The sequence below is a fragment of the Lepus europaeus genome, chromosome 3, assembly GCF_033115175.1.
Source record: "Lepus europaeus isolate LE1 chromosome 3, mLepTim1.pri, whole genome shotgun sequence".
NCBI classification, from domain to species: domain Eukaryota; kingdom Metazoa; phylum Chordata; class Mammalia; order Lagomorpha; family Leporidae; genus Lepus; species Lepus europaeus.
The window spans coordinates 154,140,621-154,152,992 of NC_084829.1; the positions used below are offsets into that span (position 1 = coordinate 154,140,621).

The 12,372-nt window shown below is 38.5% G+C and overlaps 1 pseudogene; it reads right to left on the reverse strand.

Annotated features, from left to right (window-relative positions):
• Positions 1-11,713: 11,713 nt before the first annotated feature.
• Positions 11,714-12,144, reverse strand: LOC133757159 (large ribosomal subunit protein uL24-like; annotated as a pseudogene).
• Positions 12,145-12,372: the final 228 nt, after the last annotated feature.

Genomic DNA, 12,372 nt, shown 5'->3' on the forward strand with positions numbered 1-12,372 from the left:
AGGACCATCAGTACACACAGGTTGGGAGTAGAGCCATTGGTGGTAGAGTAGAGGTTATGATTACAAAGAAATGAGGCCCAAGCAAGCAACAATTTCAACTCTTTTAGTTCCTACCTCTACATATTCTACTCCTTGAGTTTTTAGTGTTATACATAATCTATTATGGCGAGCTGAAGACTGACTTCCTTTTCTTTACTACTACATAACCCATAGGCAAGCTTATTTTCCTATTCTCCCAGCATTGTGACATTATCATTGTGATTGGTTCAACATCAAGCCATATAATACACTATGGAGACTTGAATGATTATTTTCTCTCTCTAGAATTTTATATAATTTGTGTGCTTAGTTTAATATGTACTTATTACCAGTTAATATTCCACATGTCCCCTATTTGTATAACTGTTGTCTCATTAAATTGAAATGTGCTGTATATATTCTGTTTATTTTATTTTTTGGAGACAACCTTCCCAAAGGCTCCTGGTTTAATCCAATATCTACTGCATGCCCGCTGCATGTGCTACACAGGTCATCATCACAAGAGCTTCCTGACCATAATCCCTCCACATTGTCTTTTTAACAATTCTCTTCCTAATGAGATTAACGAGAGCCACAGTGACTGGCTGCTTAACTGATGGAAGTGTCTGGCATTCCACTGCTCTAGTCCATGGCCCCAAATCTGATTCATATAGTTCTGCTTACTGCTCTAGTCTCTACTCTATACTCTCCTAGCTCCCTACTAATTTAACACTCCAGTGCTTCACAGCTTAATTTTTAAACAAGATTTATTTTTATTTATTTGAAAGAGTTACAGAGAGGGGTAGAGACAGAGAGAGAGGGTTTCCATCTGCTAGTTCATTCCCCAAATGGCTGCTGAGCCAATCCAAAATCAGGAGCCAAGAGCTTCTTCCGGGTCTCCTACATGGGTGCAGGGGCCTAGGGACTTGGGCCATCTTCTACTGCTTTCCCAGCCATAGCAGAGAGCTGGATCAAAAGTGGAGCAGTCCAGACTAGAACAGGTGCCCATATGGGATGCTTGTACTTCAGGCCAGGGCTTTAACCCGCTGCATCACAGTGCCAGCCCCCACAGTTTAATTGTATTACTCTAACATCCCAAGCTTTCTCACAATTGGCTCTTTGGTCTTTTTCTCTACTAGAAATTGCTCTTCTTGAATATTGATTACCTGATATACTTTTTTCACCCTAGAAAACCTTTTACTTAAGGAATACACACTTTATACATTTCATAATTACAACTTTAGGAGCATGGTGATTCTTCCCACCATAGCCGCCCTCCTGTAGAGGATACTACCTAAATGTTCTCAGGGGAGTACACTCCCCTGGAATAGGACATGGCTGCAGTTCTGTCTCTAGCTATGCAGGCTGAGTGAGGGCACACCCTCCCAGTGGAATAGGGTGGCAGAAGGCAGCAGGGTGGGTAATCTGTAACTAATGGTGAATACAGGTTTCAGGAGCTCAAGACTGTAAATAAAATTCTGGATCCTGGTACTGCATGATACGGATCAGCTTGCTGTCTCTCCCCCAGAACATAAGATTTGGTTTTTCCTGTTCGTGTAGTGGGTTTTGTTTAATGTATTGCTGTGTCCACATGCTTGCTGGCTTGTAGAATTGCCTGTAAACTCTACTAAAAAGTGCTGGCTGAGAGCTAGCTAGTGGCATGCTCCTCTGATGGCAGCTCCGTGTCCTGTCTCTTCACTTAAAAAACCCTCCCACCCCTCTTCCTCCTCCCTCTCCTATTCCCATTCTTATTTTTTACTAAGATTTATTTTCAATTAACTTTATACACATATGATTAACTCTATGTTAAGAGTTCAATGAATAGTATGGGGAAAAAAAAACTATTCCTCAACAGTAAAGACAAGAGCTGTTCAAAGTCATTGCTTCTCAAAGTGTCAATTTCAATTCTATAGATCACCTTTTAGGTGCTCTATTAGTTATCACAGAGCAGGGAGAATATATAGGATTTGTCCTTTTGGGATTGGCTTATTTCACTAAGTATGATGTTCCCAGTTTCATCCATTTTATCGCAAATGACCAGATTTTTTTTTATTATTGCATGTAGTATTCCATGGTGTATATATTCCATAATTTCTTTATCCTGTCTTCAATTAGTGGGCATTTGGGTTGATTCCATATCTTAGCTATTGTGAACTGAGCTGCAATAAACATGGGGGTACAGATCACTCTTTCATATGCTGATTTCATCTCCCTTGGGTAAATTCACAGGAGTGGGATGGCTGGGTCATATGGTAGGTCTATTATTCAGATTTCTGAGGTATTTCCATACTGCCTTCAAGTGGCTTTACCAGCTTACATTCCTACCAACAGTGGATTAGGGTATCTTTTTCCTCACATCCTCACCAGCATTTGTTGTTTGTTGATTTCTGTATGAAAGACATTCTAACTGGGGTGAGATGAAACTTCATTGTGGTTTTTGATTTGCATTTCCCTGATGGCTAGTGATCCTAAGCATTTTTTCATGTGTCTGTTTGCCATTTGGACTTCCTCTTTTGAAAAATGTCTGTTTAAGTCCTTTGCCCGTTTCTTAACAGGGTTGTTTTGTTGTTGTGGAGTTTCTTGATCTCTTTATATATTCTGGTTATTAATCCTTTATCAATTACATAGTTTGAAAATAATTTCTCCCATCCTGTCAGCTGCCTCTTCACCTTCCTGAATGTTTCTTTTGCAGTACAGAAGCTTCTCAATTTGATGCAATCCATTTGTCAATTTTGGCTTTGATTTCCTATGTGTTGAGGTCTTTTCCAAGAGCTGATAGACTTTTATTCACTCACTAGGACGCAGCTTACGTATATACTCTGTGAAGCCTTCCTAGAGTTCCTTAATAATAGGACCTTTGCATCTATGTTATCACTGCAAGTATAATTATTTCATTATGGGACATTATTTTGTGAACTGACTGTTGCTCCACAAGAGTGAAGGAGAAGAATCTTCTTTTTAATTTTTTGGGGGTATTCATAAAGCAGAGTCTGAAACAACATGCATACAGAGTCTTTCTAAAACCATGGGCAGAAATTTGGCAGTGATTCAAGATGCCATTTGGGATGCCTGCATCCCATATCAGAATGCATGGGTTTGAGTCACAGCTTTACTTCCAATTCTAGCTTTCTGCTAACGCACACCTTTGGAGGCAGCAGGTGATGGTTCAAGTACTTGAGTCCCTGCCAGCAATGTGTGAGAACCAGGTTGAGTTCTGAGTTCTTGGCTTTGGCCTGGCCCAGCCCTGGCTGTCTTAGGAATTTTGAGAATGAAGGAGGAGATAGGGGATTCTCTCTCTCTCTCTCTCACTCTCTCTCTCACTCTCACTCTCACTCTCTCTCTTTCTCTTCTCCTCCCCAACTCTCTCTTTCTCTGTGTCTTTCAAATAAGTAAAAATAAATGAATTTTTAAACTTTTATAACAAAATAAAACTAAGCTCACCATGAAGTTAAAAAAATAGCAAACACATATCATCTCAGACAGAGTCCACTCTATCCCCTCTCATCATTGTCTCCTTAACTATTAGGGGACCCAGATACAAAATCCCTACGTAGAATTCCCAATCCTAGTGGTTATCAAACAATGCACTTGCTTCTTTCCCCTGTAGACGAAGGAAACATAGGTCTCGGGTGGATGTGGTTACTTTTTCATCCTCTTAATGAATGGTTTTTACTCCCCTGCAGCCACGTTCTTGCACATGAGTAGAATGCATTCGCTATGGGGTGTATTTTTTGGGAACCAGGATGAGGACTTGATCCAAAAGTTTGAGAAATCCCCAGCCCAGGCCTACATCCACATATAATGTTTGTCTCCATTTTCAGAAATGAACAATACACCATCCAAATACAGATGCAGATAATCTCTAGGCCATCCTTCACTCTCAGGACTCATTTTTTTTATAAATGCTATGCTGGATCCTACATTCTACCAGAGTTCCATATATTTGTGTCACACAACAATAAACCTTATAAAGAAATAACTTTAAAAATTCTCAAAGACATCACTTCTTTATTTGCATCATTTTTAAAAGCTGTAATTAGAACTCAGTGAGCTGATATTACTGTGCAGCTACATGGGAAATGACAAAATCCAGATGCATGACTCCAAATGCAATCTTATTTATTTATGAGATAAAATGCTATCTTAGTTATACTGTCTTCAAGATCATGACAGAAATCAAAGAATGAGTACAACCCTTCTAATGATTATTTTACTCTCTTCAGCAGCTGCTCTTTTGAACTGGATATTTTATGTTACCAAAAAAAGGGTTTGCACTTGGTTTCCAGTGAATTATTTTTGTATACTTACTTTTCTCAAAATAAAACAACCCAGAAAAATCACTGAATTAATAAGTTTTATTGTTAAAGTACAAATATAATTATTATATTAGTACATTATTATAGAAAAATTTAAATACCTATAATCCAGACACCTATCATCACAATTTTTTTATTTCTATTGTTCTACTATATAATTCACAACATCTAAAGTTTTACTTTTTATTGTACTTAAACAAGTAATCTGGTTCCAGGAAAAAAAATATGAAAGATACTGAAATTCTTGGTTATTATGATGAAAGTAGCATTGCCTCTGGGGAAAAGGCTGTTGGAAAAATTCAACTGGTTATTTGAGGCAACTGGAGTAGCCATGTGAACACTTATCTACATAATTCCTGGATTGCCCTCACCTTGTTTTTACGAAATGTATATTCCAAGCTAAGCTTAATGACAAGTATCATTGCTTCCTTTCCACCTTTTGTTTCTTTCCCAGTGGTTCTCAATATGATGCCTGGTATAGGCTAAAGAGGCATAGATAGCAAGTAAATTATTGCTGTTAATGGTCAAATAATGAATGTGTGTGAATGTTTTATTTTTTGAAATAAATTTAATTGAATTTTTTCTTCTTTCCATTAACTTAAGGCCTAATGCTCTTCCTGGGCACTTGAATGTGGCCATAAGCTTAGGTATGGCCTTGAAACATGCCTCCACGTGAATTTTCCCATCCTGATTATGACATCAGAGAGAAGGCTCTAACACCTTTACTGTGCCTTCCCTTTTTGACTTTTTAAGGGCAAACGCCACATAAAAAGAAGAGATGATTCTGTTTGCTGAAAATAATGGAAAAAGTTCTCCTCCCTCTTCCTTTCAGCATTCCTTTTAGGAAACTTGGAATTTCTTTTCTGACCATTTGAAATGCAGTATTTTTTAAAGGCTAAAAAAGCTTTTTTTTTCCAGTTTTACCACTGAGGAGGGTCTTGGGAGCTATCTCTTTCCAAGGAATCCTCAAGAAGATAGAGTCATTGTATCTCAGTTTCTATTGGTAGGTAAGGTGCCTCTTCCATTTTGTACACTTATTTCTTATCAAAAAGACACAAGAAATTTGTTTTCTCTTTACACAAAAGCAATATTCAACACCAGCAGCTACCCCAATTGTTAACTGAAATTAGGATAAACCAAACCCAGTAGTGCTATAAAGTCCTCGTCCTTGAGGGCCAGTCTTCATTTATCTTGAAAACATGTATGGAGTGGATTGTATCTGCTTGGCTATGTAAAAGGTAGAATTTCCTCTTCTTTTCACAATCTACTTAGTGGATTGGCTATGATGCAAATCTATCCTAGTTTATTGATGATTTAATAATAAAACTTTTTTTCTCTTCTGCCTTTTTGAAGTTTTTCTTGTGTGTGTGTGTTTGGAAAGTATTATGGGTTGAACTGTGCCCCTCTAAAATCCACATGAAGTCCTGATTCCCAGTAGCTCAGAATGTGACTGTGTGTGGAAATAGGAATGTTAAAGTGGTATGCAGTTCAAATAACTGCATTAGGTGGAGCCTGAAGCCAATATGGCAGATGTCCTCCTAAGCAGGGGCGATTAGGACACAGATACAGAGGGAAGACCACATGTAGACTCCAGTAGAAGACAGCTACTTACAAGGCAAGAAGAGGGAACTCAGAAGAAATAACTGTACCAGTGCCTCAGTCTGACTTCTAGTCACCAGGATGATGAGAAAGTCAACTTCTCACTTAAGCCACCCAGAGTATGGTACTTTGTTGTGGCAGATTTTCTTTTCAATTTTGTTTCTGTAACACTCTCCATTCTTTGTTAATTCTTGCCTTCCACAAATATATACTGAGCACATAGTAAATATCACATGCTGGGCTAGGTTCTAGAAATACAAAGTTAAATGAAACTTAACTTTCAGAGAACCTGAAACTTCACGAGGAGAAAAGCAAACAAATGAAAAACTATTAAGTGTGACAGTGCTGGAACTCAGAAAATGATCCCCTCAAAGGGCAATTCTTTGACAAAATGAGCTGGGGACAGCCTCAGAATGTAGGTCTCACCGACCTTCCCTGCCCCAGTCTATCTGTTATCTCCAAACTTCTTTCTCTCTGCAAGCTCTGGGAGAGGCTTCCTCTGAAGTTCCCTTATCTGACTAAGAGAAGTTCCCTTCCCAGAAGGAATGCAGTTCTTATGAAATCCCAATAACCAGGAAGCTTAACCACTGCAGAAGACACAGAGTTGATCCTTTGCAACCTGAGGCCAACTTTTTAACTGGACTTTTGAACCCCCCCAAAAATAAGAAAAACTACTAAAGAATTTGTATAGAACAATTAACACTATGGGACCAATTTGCAGGTGGAAAATTGGTGATTGTAAATTAGTGAAATTAAAAGCAAAGAAGGAATGGAATAAGACAAAAACAAGGCAAATAAACAAAAAGAATAGATAATGATACCAGATAGCAAGTAAGCAGATTCTTCACCATAAGAAAGAATTCAAGAGTTAGTAAGAGAATAGATAATAGAAAACAGCAAGCATTTTACTGACAGAGTGAAAATACACACTCCACAGTTAGAGTGCAGGATCACTAGGAAATTCTCTGGACTGTGCTTAGCCTTATATATGTTCTTTAATGAAAGAAGATACATCCTAATAAAAGGAGAAATATTCATAGTTTTTCTGGTAAGTAGCTAGATTTGACTTCATGGACAAAAAATAATACCTCAAATAACTTTTTTGGAAATCTATTTATTTATCTGAAAAGTACAGTGACAGCGACAGAGAAAAGGAGAGATGGAGAGAGAAAGAGATCTCCCAGCTGCTGATTCACTCCCTAAATGCATACAACAGCCAGGGCTGGACCAGGCCTAACCCAGGAGCTAGGAACTCCATCTCGGTCTCCCATATGGATGTGGGGCCCAAATATTTGAGCCATCATTGTCTGCCTTCTCAGGTGTATTAGGAAGGAGAGGGATCAGGACACGCCAACAGAGCCAACAGATACTCTAATACAGGATACCAGAATACAGTTGTCACAAGCTGCAGCTTAACCTGCTGTTTCACAACACTGCCCCCCCCCCAACTACTTTTAAAGGCAGTATATTTATTCACTATTGTAATAAGTAAAAATTAATGAAAGGCAGTCCCACCTCAATCAATGAAATCTCAAATGGTATAGCAACCATCGTAACTCTCCCTAACATAAGTAACTATTGACTTGAAGACAGCAAATTTGCAACATCTACCAACAGCATTGTTTGTACATGTTAACTTTTTTTAATATTAGATTTCAGAAATCCAGCATGCAGCTTGGTAGCACACAGTCTGAGTAGCATGAGGAGGAGAGCAGAGAAGGAGGAAGAATTAATAAGTGCTACGCTTTCTGGGACCTGTGCTGCTTTTCTCTCTACCAGTGGCTTCCTTGCCTCTCTGGGAAAGGCCAGATAGCTAATGACGAGCTACCTTAAAAAGGGAGAAAATGGGACATGAGAAACAGAATCTCAGAATTTTTGAAGCTCAGTGATTGTGTCAGGTATTTTCTCAGGTTCTCTAACTTCATTTAAATTGTGAAAGCAATGATTTAGGCAAAGGATCTGCCTCTAGCTCTCTTCTCTGAATACAGATTCAATCATCTAAAGGAAGGAAAATGAGTCTTCATTTTTCCCCAAGATGTATCCACTTCATCATTTCAAGCAGATACATTACTTTCACTTTGAAAATCAATGATAGAAATGTCTCAAAGGTGTGTTAGTTTATTTTAATCCCATTCTCATCTTTTGCATTTTTTCAATAATACATTTAAATAAATTTTTTTAAAAAAATTTTCTTCATTTCCTTACATATTCACAAATTCTTAAGTTATTCTGGCAATGGTTTTACCCATCTAAGGATAAAGTCTTGCCTCTCTAACGCACACTAAAATCCTGAGAATTTTGCCTCTCCCAAGGCCTTATTACCACAACTGCTCCTCCCTAAGCCCTTTAGTTCATGATCCTGCTTCTCTACTTCTCCTGATTAATTTCATGAATTCCAAATGTGGAAACAATAGCTTCTAATCTGTTAAAAATAAAATCTCTTCCACTTCAAGGAACCATCTTTGGCCAGCTACTCCTAAAACTAGCTGAACTGTAGCCATTGCCTGCAGGTAAAACACTATAAAAAATTTCTTCCATCTTTCCCCAGATTAAAATGCTGCTTTGCAACCTTCTCATGCTCAGCAGTTTAAAAGAAACACTTAAATTAGCAGCGAGCTAGTTTCAAAATCATTTTTATGTTTTGTTACGCAAGTAAGTGCTACATAGTAGTTTTAAACTGTATCATCTTGATAGAAATTAGAACCAGTATGTTAACATTAAAGTTTTCAAAATGCCCTTGGTTTGGGGCCTGGAAAGAGATAGACGATACACTTAAAGGGTTTGAACTAAAAAGTTAACGTTTACAATGCTAAAAAAAAAAAAAAGTTGACAGTCCTGTGGGCAGAGTAAGGCACTGAACTGGCAACAAAACGAAACCATTACTAACCTAGGGCCCAGCACTATGGAGAAGGGTCTGGTCGAAGTTTGATTATGAAGGACAACAGCCGCTACCAGACCCACGAAGCAAGGAAGAGGGGAGGGGTGAAGGTCCCATTCTCTTCCCAGGCTCTGTTCTGCAAGTTCCTGTCGCTAGCTGAAGACAAGAAGAAGCCAGAAAGCAAGACAGCTCCAATGATGCATTCTTTAGAGGTGACCCTCCTAGGGTAGCACAGGACAGAAAACAGCAAAGGGTTGATCTTGATAGGACAAATGGAAAATGCAGCACTAGCATTGTCTTAGGACCAAAAAAAAAAAATGATTAAGTGCAGGAAGTCAACAGCAAGTTACTCTTGAGACAACATCTGAGTGAGGGGACTCTAGGTGAGTAAAATACTGAACTGAGATGCAGTTACAGCACAACTTCTACAGGGAAAGGAGGCATTCGTGTCCATGACTATTTCCATGCCTATTCTCTGTAGTTATGTTCTGTGCTAATGTCATGTATGACAAGATTCAAAAGCATGCAATGCCTTCTAACACAAGCAAGAGTCATGAACAGAAAATACAGGAAGGAGATCCAATCAATATTCCTCTCTACTTTTCAGCATTATTCCTTTCAACAAGAACTAGGTTACAATAGATTTATGGGTTTTGTAGCAGGCAAGTGTTGAATAAATAATAAATTCTAAGTATGTGAGTAGAATTTCTGAAATATGTTTTATAGAGAAAGTAAAGCTCTGCATACTTTTAATAAAGTTACCAACTATCATAGAGCCAACTATTCTAACCTTGAAAGCTATTCAGGAGCAATAAATATTCAGGATTTCAGAGAAAGATTTTTCAAAATCTGTTAGACTAAGAACTCAAGAACTAACCAGGAATTCAAAACTTCAAATTCTGACTGTTTCCATTCTGAGTGTTTCCATCCCTAACAATAATATAGCCTTAAAAGCTGGATTTATCCTTCAACATTAAACAAATAGACTGGACAAAGTATATGACATAACAGTTTTCAATCACTGGTCAACAGGCAACACAGGATCCTTCTCTCTGGATAATGAGAATCAATTGATATTAGTCCTACTAGTACCCACAATTTTGGACTATGGACAATAGACCATTGAGTTGGGAGGGAAAATCTTCATAAATTACAGTGCTTCTGCTCAGCTAGGGGAAAATAATAACATTAATACACTTGAATACTTTGCTTTTATTAAAAGAACATCCAGACAGAAGATTAAAGAATGATCTTTTCAACAAATGGGGTTGGGAAACTGGACATGCACTGACAAATGCATAAAATTGGACCTTTATTGTAAATAATATACAAAAATAAATAACTCAAAGTGTATTAAAGACTTAAAATATTAGATCTTAAACTATAATACTCCCAAAAGAAAATATAAGAGAAAATTTATTACATTGGCCTTAGCAATAATTTTTTGGATGTAACATTTAAAAATAAAAACTGTACCTTTGAAAGTTTAAGAAGATAGATTGCATATATAACATATATATGAACATACACATATATATAAAACACAATAAAAATAAATAGCCAAAACAATTAAATTTTTAGCCATGTAGAGCTGGAACTTTGCATATTCTAGGAAACTTTAACCAGCATCTGTTTGTCAATAGACAGTTTGAGCTTTGTTGTTTTAAGATCCCAAGCTGCTTTTGCCATTTTGAACTCCTTGGCCTAGAATCTTTCCAAGAGCTGCTGTCCTAGGCCCATAAGGACATAAATTGTCTGATCCTCTTGTCTCCCAGAAGTTTCACCTTCCTCCTCATCTGGATGGTGGCTTCTGTGTAGCATCTGGAGAGACTCCTGCCATGAGGGAATTCTCTTGGATAACCTTGAGCTTATAACAGGTCACTGTCTCTTGTCATCATCTTTTTTCTTACTTAGTCCCAAACACCTGACACTTATTATCAGCCTGGAACTGTGAAAAACTTACTTGTGGGGCCAGCATTGTGGGCATCCCAAATAGGCACTGGTTTAAGTTCTGGCTGCTCCACTTCCAATCCAGCTCCCTGCTAATATACTTGGAAAGCAGCAGAAGATGGCCAAGTCTTTGGGCCCCTTAACCCACATGGGAGACCTGAATGAAGCTCCTGGCTTCAGCCTGGCCCAGCCATGGCCATTACGGCCATTTGGGGAGTGAACCAGTGGATAGAAGATCTCTCTGTTTCTCTCCCTCTTTTTCTGTAACTTTGCCTTTCAAATAAATAAAATAAATCTTTTAAAAAGAAAAACTCACTTGTGGAGCATGGTGGGTTAAGCCTGTGTCTGCATCACTGGCATCCAATATGAGCACCAGTTCAAATCCTGGTTGCTCTACTTCCAGTCCAGCTCCCTGTAATGCCCCTGGGAAAGCAGAAGATGGCCCAAGTCCTTGGGCCCCTGCACCCACATGGGAGACCTGGATGGAGTTCCAGGCTTCTAGCTTCAGTCTGGCCCATCCCAAGGTATTGTTGCCATTTAGGTTTGAATCAGTGGATGGAAGGCTCCCTTGCCCTCGCCCTCGCCCTCGCCCTCGCCCTCGCCCCTGCCCCTGCTCCCTCTCCCTCCCCTTCCCTCTATAACTGCCTTTCAAACAAATAAAGAAATCCTTTTTTAAAAATCCCTTTAACAATAACTGGAAACCAATTTCTGCTCTTACTGTCCTATTTTTCACATTGGTGGAGAGTTTGAGGAGCCAGGCACCAAGGAAGGAACAGCTGATGTTACCTATAAATTATCTTCTGGGTGGTCACAAAAAGGTATTCTAAATAGAATATGTCATTCATTCCTGCAGGTGCTACAAAAGTGGATATCAGTAGTCTGCTACAGAATATGGAATATGCTTTTTCCCCCATTTTAACAGTTTTTAATGAAAGTTGTATGTAACATTACTTTATTCCCACATGTTCTCAATTGTTTCTTCATTATATTTGCCCCTCTCCTTTGCTACTTGGTGAGATCTGGCTGTCAGGATCTTTCTGTGGTCTTTGTCCAGCTTTAGCCTAGTGATGACCACTTTGCTGGGGCACATGCCCATGTGGACAGCTACGCCATTAGCCTTTCTTCGCTGCAACTGTTCATTGTAGATGATGTATTTCTTCCTGTAGATCTGGACTACTTTGTCAATTTGTTGACCTTTATAGTATCCTCACTAAACTTGCACTTCATCATCCTTCCAGACAGGTGTGGATCACACATTGTATTTCTGTCTCAGCTCTTTGGAAAAGGGGAAAACATAATCTTCCTGTGAATGTGGGAAGGGGCATTGAAACGCCTTTTTCAAATCTTGCCTCAGTCAGAAGTCACAAAGGGATTGAACCTCATTCTGGTCAGTTTCTCTCCAGCAATGGCCACAAAAGGGCAAAGCTAGAAAGTGTATTTTACTTCTATAGAACTTTCAAGTTAAACTCCTGTAACAAATCAGATAATGAAAAAACTCAGCCTGATTAAACCTCTTTATTTCTTCTGTGAACATCTTCATGGAGGTATAATATATAATTGTATTAAAAGCCATCATCAAGCATTGATATAAGAAAAAACTATTAAATATTT